Consider the following 8340-nt stretch of genomic DNA (forward strand, 5'->3'; position numbering starts at 1 on the left):
ATATATAAATTTAATGAGAGTTTGTTTATTTGGATAAATTAATGGAAATTGAATGATGAATGTCTTGCTTTGAGGAACTTACAAATTATTTTTCTATTTTAACGTTTTGATTACTAGGGACTAATAATAAGCTAATTAAGGGGTATGATTAGGAGTTAAAAGTATATTTTTATCAAAATTTTATATCATCATATTGCACTTCAAGTATCAATAACTTCTTAGCTAGAAAATATTTTATAATAATATATCTAATAATATAAGATACCTTTAATTTATAGTAAATATTTATCTTAAATGCAAGCATATCACATAAATCAAAGGATTAATTGATGAGTTTAACTACTGAAATTGATAAGATAAAGAGAGGGCTAAGATTAAAAAAAAGATAGTTTAGTCCAAACTAAAACATCATTTGGTTATTGGATCATAACTGGAGCTATAAAACTTGGATTTAGATGTGCTCCATATGGATAGAAAGCTAATACATAGACCTAAAACTTTCATGAAAATTTCAAAATTCAAAAAGGCCATTTTCAAGTTTAAATTGTAGCAATAATGGAGAAGTCTGAATTTGTTCAACAATTCAAACACTGTTCAGTATTTAACCTATATCTTGAGTTCTAGAAGTCCAAATGCATTATTTTTTTTTAAAAGCTGAGACAATTTCCTAAAACTTTCATGAAGATAATCTGTTCAAATTTTGAAGTTAGTAGTGACATTTTGTTTAGACAAGAAATTAAGGATTGTCACCAAGTCAAGATGTGACCACTCACTTAATAATTAGTCAACGAATTAATAGTTTTAAATTTTAACCTATAAAAAGAGGTATTTGCCATGCATTTAAGTATCTTGGTTTTCAGATCAAGATCATGTTCATGCTCTCTTTCTTTATATTTTTGAAATGCTTAAGTTTTACTTTTATTAATCTCTTGTTTATACCTTTCATTTTCTTTACTTAGTTAACTTATATCTTATTAATGCTCTTATCTTGTTTACTTTTGTTTCTCTTCTTCATTATGTTTAGCTAAGTTGATTATGTTAAAGTGAAAAGGTATCACTAATGGTGTTAGGATAAGTATAATATAAACTCAATATGGACTTCAATGCTTATATCTTAAACAACTTACTATTAACATGTCTTATCATTTTTATCTTATTAATTCTTAATACCTTACTTGTTAAATGGTTAATTTAGATTTGTGTTATATAATACTTGGTTACAACAAATGTTTGGCCCTTTTATAGCCAATCGTATGGTATAACCTACACCTATGCTATGAAAGGAACTTGATTTGTTGTTAACATAAGTTAGCCTCTTGAATTCCTAACAATATTTAAAAGTTTAGTGTTATTTAGATAAGATAATTAATATGATCATGTTAATGATTTATAATGAACTATTAATGACAATTCATCCGATTGGAACCTCATTTGTGTGTGGTTTTGCAGTTGAGTAATAAAAAGAGTTCATATTATACTTATTTGAAATATCATTAATGGATCCTCTAACCTTGATATTTTTTTTATTATTATTTAATCCTCACATTAATCTTACATCTCAAAGTCTTCTTTAACATATTATTATTATTATTATTATAGTTAACCTTTATATGGTTCGACCCCAATCTTGCTAAGTTATTTATTACTTCGACACTCTTACACTTAGGAGAAGACATCAATCTTTTAGTCATGTCATTCAGCCTCTGGACAATAATGATGGCATTTCACATTAGTGATAATCTCTCATTTTCTCCAATCATTGTGCCTCTCTCTCTCTTCCTTAATGAGTCTCACATCTCATGTCCATTGTAATTAAATCATCGATAACATTGCTATCAACCATTAAACTATACAATGGTGATAGCTCAACTTCTATCTTTGATGGAGAAGCCTAGTCTCATAACAACACCAATAACTGATAATAACGGAGACATCCAGATTAAGAGAGAGATAGAGTGAAAGGAATAAAAGACTAAATATTTAAAAGCCTTGATCTCTCTCTTAAAGGAGTGTGAATATGCATTATATATACCATTACAACAAAGAAAGAGATATTTATCTAATCCACCAAGTGGCAATCGATATTGGTGATAACGTGTAACCATAACATACTGGTGGTGGTGGTGGTGGGTACACATGCCGCCATTATTCTAAAATATTCTAGTGTTATTCTTGAGGCTCCAACAACTTCTTTAGCCAATTTCCTCTAATTCAAAAGATTGATTTCAAAATTCTAATAATTATTCTTTTAATGAACCATTGAGATGTGTTTTTATGTTGATATTTGGATAAATGGTTAAAATGTTAGGTAGATAATCATAAGGATGATTATGTAAATATGTATAGTTGTGAGAAGATAACATAGTTTGATTTGCGTTGCAATGATAAGTTGGGTATACGTGAGCGATGCATGTTTTTTTAGCTTGTGTGTAGAGTATATGGATGAAAAAATTATTATCGGTTTGTGTTTATTTGTATCATGGCCAAATATCTAAAAACAAAACTAATTTTTTTTGCATGATTTAGCATTTTATAGAATTCAATGCCTACATTTTACAAAGAAAAACAAAATGTCATGTGTTAGCATATTTTCAAAAACATAAAATAAAATTTGCTTGCATTTTTAGACTTAATAGAAAGTTTGTTAAGCCCATTAAAAGCTTGGCCCAAATTAAAAGGCTGACTAGGCCTATGTTCTAAAAAAAACATAAAACTCATCTTTTTTTTATATGTAAAGCAAGAAAATAATAATAATAATAATAATAATAATGGAATTAATTTATGCCCATGATAATTTTCATTTGATAAAATGATAGAATTCTTTTGAATGAATGGGTCAAAGCTTATTTTTACCATCCATACAAGTCCAACAACCATTTTAAAACCCAATAAAAAATGTTTTGTCATTAACTTTTAATATTTAGATATATAGAGTTATAGTGAGTCAATACTTTGATACTATAAGAAATAATCCTTCATTATAATTTCCTCAAAACAAAATAACAATGAAATTCTCACTTAAGAGTAAAACTAGTTTTTCAGAAATACTCACTAACTATGGATATTTTCAATCCACTGTTCCATAATAGTAGAGTTAGGAATATAACTTAAGTATTGGATGTTATGAGGTGCCTAGAATAGATAAACCTTTTCAAGGCGCCTTTCATGGACCTTTCTTAGGATTTACGATGGGTTATGTTTAGTACTTAAGAGTGCATTAGTGTATTTTTATCAATGTTTTATATCATCATTTTGTATTTAAAGTATCAATAACTCCTTAATTAAAGTATGTTTTATAATATAATGTCTAATACTATAAGATACCTTTAATTTTTAGTAAAGTTCATCTTAAATACAGACCTATCACAAAAATAAAAGGATTGATTGATGAGTTTAACTTCCAAAATTTAGAAAACAAGAAGAGGGTCAAGTTTAGAAAAGAGATGCTGGTTCAGTTCAAACTGGAATATTGTTCGGTCATTAAATCATAAATGGAGCTGTAGAATTTAGATTTAGGTCTGCTCTATATGGATAGAAATCTAAGACATTGGCCTAAAACTTTCACAAGAGTTCAAGATTCAAAAAGGCTATTTTTAAGTTCAAATTGTAGCAACAACGAAGAAGTCTGAATCTATCCTGCAGCCTAGACATTATTCAGTGTTTAACCTATATCTCGAGTTCTAGAAGTCCAAGTGACCTTATTTTTTTATTAGAAAGTTAAGATAATTTCCTAGAACTTTCATGAAGATAGTCTATTCAAATTCTGATGTTAGTAATGACGTTTTGTTTAGATAAGAAGATAAGGATTACCATTACTTGTTAAATGAGTATATGAGTAGAGTTAAATGATAACAATACAAGAGTTTGTAAACCTGAATATTTCAATAAGTATTTTGATAGACCTTGTTATAAATATTGCAAATAACTATTAAAAAATATTAACCAAGATACGTCTCAAGAGTTAATAACATTTCTCCTTACTCTATCATTTTAGTAACAATAGTTTGCAAATGGTTTAAAGAATAAAAAATACTGTTAGTTTTAATTAATATCAACTACTACCATCTCTCCCCAACTAAAACGAGACATTGTCCTCAATGTTCTAAGGTAGAAAGATATAGTATACAAGACATCACCTGAAATAACGAACACTAACAAACCTGAAATGCACTTAAACAAATATAAGAAACAACAAAACACAAAATAATATACTATTAAGAAAACCAAAAGACACAAGGATTCACAAACGAAGGCTCAAATCCAATATAAACTTTTTACGGCTTTCTTTAGTTAACGAATTTATGCGACTCGTGTAGGGATCAATTACATGGGTGAAAGATTGTAGTTGGTTAATTAATTGTTTAGTAGTAGCACCAGAGATTATGATTTGTTATGCTGAAGATGTTAGAAATTTCTATTCCACAGCATGATCAAGAAAAGACAATAATTTATCATAAAAATCATTAACATTTAACAGACCTATAAGTTTTTAGTGAATATGCAGTTGGGCCCAAGTGATAATATGAAAGATCTCTTCCAATATGCCCAGACCACCTGGTAAGGTAATGAAGGCATCAATGTGTTTAAACATTGTATTTATTCTATCCGACATTATGAAGACCTGTAGTTCCTCTCCAATTGTTTTTCCAATAATGTTCCCTTATGCTAAAGCTTTAAGGACAACCCCTATAACTTAACTACCTCTTAAAAGTGCAGCTATGACACTCCCTCCATTAACCCAAGGCTATCTCCCCCATACACTAAATGAATCTTTCTCTCAGCTAGTACCCGACCAAGATGATTTGCTGATTCTAAAAACTCTATTTCCTTCTCAGGATTGGATCTACCGAAAACACAAATGTTTCTTATATGATGACTTGAGGAACCTACTATTTCTACATACTTCTATATCTGTTGAATGCATAGGTTAAGTAGAAATGAAAGGAAGAAAGAGAAGATTTTATAGATGAGAACTTGAAATTGCAATCATAGCCTGGAGTTCTAGAAGTCCAAATGAGCGCAATTTTTTGCTCTAGTTTTGACGTTATCAATGACGTTTTGGGCAGACAAGAGAAGATAAGGATTGTCACCATTTTAAAAAAAGAGCATGTATATGTATAAGTAGTTATGATTATGGCTCACACCTTCTATTGGTTTTACGTCCAAGAACGGCGTAAACACCCTCTATGGGCCGGGGATAGGCTTCCCATCCAGTTTTCTTAAAAACTAGCAAACATGATTTTTTTTAATCAGATTCCCAAGACTATGTCAAGCATGTTTTTTATGAAAATAGGGTCAGGAGTCATGAATTGCATAATGCACATCTTCACTAGGATGAGATTTAATAGTCAATAAAAGATTATTTAAAGACTTTCTATGTTTAAAAATAAATCCTATATTTTAATAATTTTCACAGGTTTTGCAGAATGCATTTGAGTCCTTGAACATGGTGGGCTAGTAAAATCCACTTTGTAAGATTTTTATAGTTATCTTTCTTGATGAGAAATGACCCCCACATGCTTCAGAATGATAAAATTGAATGACACTACTTACCTTATTGTCGGGAATGCATCTTTGAAATATTTGATTAGGATAATATTTGAATAAGTACGGGTTGTCCCAATAAAAGTTTTGCACTTCGCTCAAAAACTTTCTTTTGTCTTTGGTACTCCAGTAAACTGGCAAAAATCCTGAAGCAAGAAAATTGATATTTAAAGCAAATCAAGACATTGAACTAAGAGAAAGTAAGAATTTGTCAAGAAAGTAATCATCAATTAGTGTGATGTTAAACATCAAATATGTTGTCACTCTTGATAAAAGATCTGCATCAATATTTTTTATGCCTTTTTCATCCATGATTTCTTCCTGAGAATAAATTAGTTGCAAATCTTCGTATTCATCTAACTCAATTTTACTTAAAGTAGATTCAAGTTGATCATAAACTAATTCTTCAATATGATCTACTTCTTGTAGATCATTATCATCTCTAAGTTACTTGCAAATATTAAAAATATTCATCTCCAATGTCATGTTTTCAAATGATAGATTTATCAGTCCATTCCTACAATTAATCAATGCAATCAATGCGTTAGAAGTTGTAAGAAATAAACGTCCTAAAATAACTGAAAATGAATTACATGCTTCAACAGGTTGTGTGTCCAAGACAATAAAATCTACAAGATAAATGAATTTATCTACTTGTACTAACATATCTTTTATTATTCCTCTAAACACTTTTATAAATTTATCAGTAAGTAAGAGAGTTATAGAGGTTGGTTTTAACTCACCTAGATTAAGACTTTGAAAAACTGAATATGGAAGTAAATTCACACTAGCTCCAAGATCAAGTAAGGCTCTTTCAATTTTATGCTCTCCAATAAAGCAAGAAATTGTAGGACAACCAGGGTCTTTATATTTCAAAGCATTATTGTTCTGAAGAATAGCACTTACTTGTTCAGCTAAAAAGGCTTTCTTTTTCACATTCAGTTTCCTCGTCACAGTGCATAGATCTTTCAAAAATTTAGCATAGGAAGGAACCTGTTTAATAGCATCCAACAAAGGTATATTGATCCTTAACTGTTTGAAAGTTTCAAAGATTTCAGACTTTTGATTGACTTTTTTTTGTTTGGTCATGACATGAGAAAATAGAAGGGTTGGCGGGAAATCAATCTTTTCTTTGCAATTTTCAGATTCAACCCCTTTCTTACCTTTGGATATTAACTCATCATCTTTCTCATAAGGTTCAAAAGTAGGTTTTTCAATAACCTTACCACTGCGCAGAGTAGTGACTGATTTGACTTGATCCATGTGTTGGCTTCCGGAACTACTTGCATTTGCATTGTATTGCCCCTTGGGATTTTGTTGCGGAGATGGAAACTTACCTTTCTCTTATAAATTGAGAGAAAATGTCAATTTTACATGAGTATCTTTAAAATCTATCATGCTTTGAGTAAGTTGAGTATTGATTATCTCTTACTTTTCAATGAATGCATGCAATGTTTCCTCAAGATTTCTTCTAGGAGGTGGAGCATAAGGAGGTGCATATCCATGAGAATTTTGGAAATTATGGTGTGCTTGAAACGGTGGTTGTGAAGTTTGTGCATTGTTGTTCTCACTCTTCCAACTGAAATTTGGGTGATTCCTCCAACCAGGGTTGTATGTTTGGGAGTATGGGTTGTGGTTGGCCCTTTGAAAACTGTTTAAAGCATGGGCTTGTTCATGGAGACATTCTTTAAAAGAAGGCAAGGTTGGACAATCGTTGGTTGAGTGTTCATTTGTTTCACAGATTTGACACACAATGTTTTCAACAGATTTTAATTGACCACTCTTTTTCAATTCTAGTGCCTCGACTTTTCTAGCTAAAGATGCAAACTTGGCTTGAAGGTCATGATCTTCCCTAAGGTTGTACATACCTCCACTAGATGTATGAGGTTGAGTTTTACTCGGTGCCTCATAAGTACCCGCGGTGTCCCAATTTTGAGCATTTTCAGCTAACAAGTCTAAGTACTCCATTGCTTCATCAGGGTCTTTATCTTCAAAAGTTCCATTGCACATCAATTCAACCATTTGCCTATCTTTAGGTGTTAACCCTTCATAGAAATGTGAAACCAATCTCCATGTTTCAAAACCATGATGAGGGCAAGTATCATTGCACATCAATTTAACCATTTACCTTTTTCTATGTATTAACCCTTCATAAAAATATGAAACCAATCTTCATGTTTCAAAACCATGATGAGGGCAAATATTAAGCAAGTCTTGATATCTATCCTAATATTGGTAAAATTTTTCTCCTAGTTTCTGAGTGAAAGTGGTGATTTGTCTTTTGAAAGAGTTTGTTCTATGAGAAGGCAAAAACTTCTTTAAAAACTATTGTTGCATTTCATCCTAAGCATGAATGGATCTAAGTCTCAAATTTTGTAGCCATGTTTTAGCTTTATCTTTTAATGAAAAAGGAAAAAGCTTTAATCTCATGGTGTTCATGCTACAATTTAAATTATTATATGTGTTGCAGACCTCCTCAAATTCCCTTAAATGCAAGTATGGATTTTCCAATTCCAAACCATGAAAAGAAGGTAAAAGTTGAATAATACCTGGTTTAAAATTAAAATGAGATGCATCAGGGGGAAAACTATCTCATGATGGTGCACTTGTTCTTATGGGATTCATGTGGTCTCTAAGTGTTCTAGCACGGTTATTCTCATTATTCTCATTATGAAGTGATTGATTATCTTCTTCAGCCATATTTTCTGAAAATGATGAGGATACCCTACAAAGTCTACCACTTGATGTACGTGACCACACTCTCATGCACGTGTAGGAATAAAAAAAAAAAAAAAA

This window comes from Populus euphratica, unplaced genomic scaffold, assembly GCF_000495115.2.
Source record: "Populus euphratica unplaced genomic scaffold, PopEup_1.0 scaffold459.1, whole genome shotgun sequence".
In the NCBI taxonomy this organism is placed as follows: Eukaryota; Viridiplantae; Streptophyta; class Magnoliopsida; order Malpighiales; family Salicaceae; genus Populus; species Populus euphratica.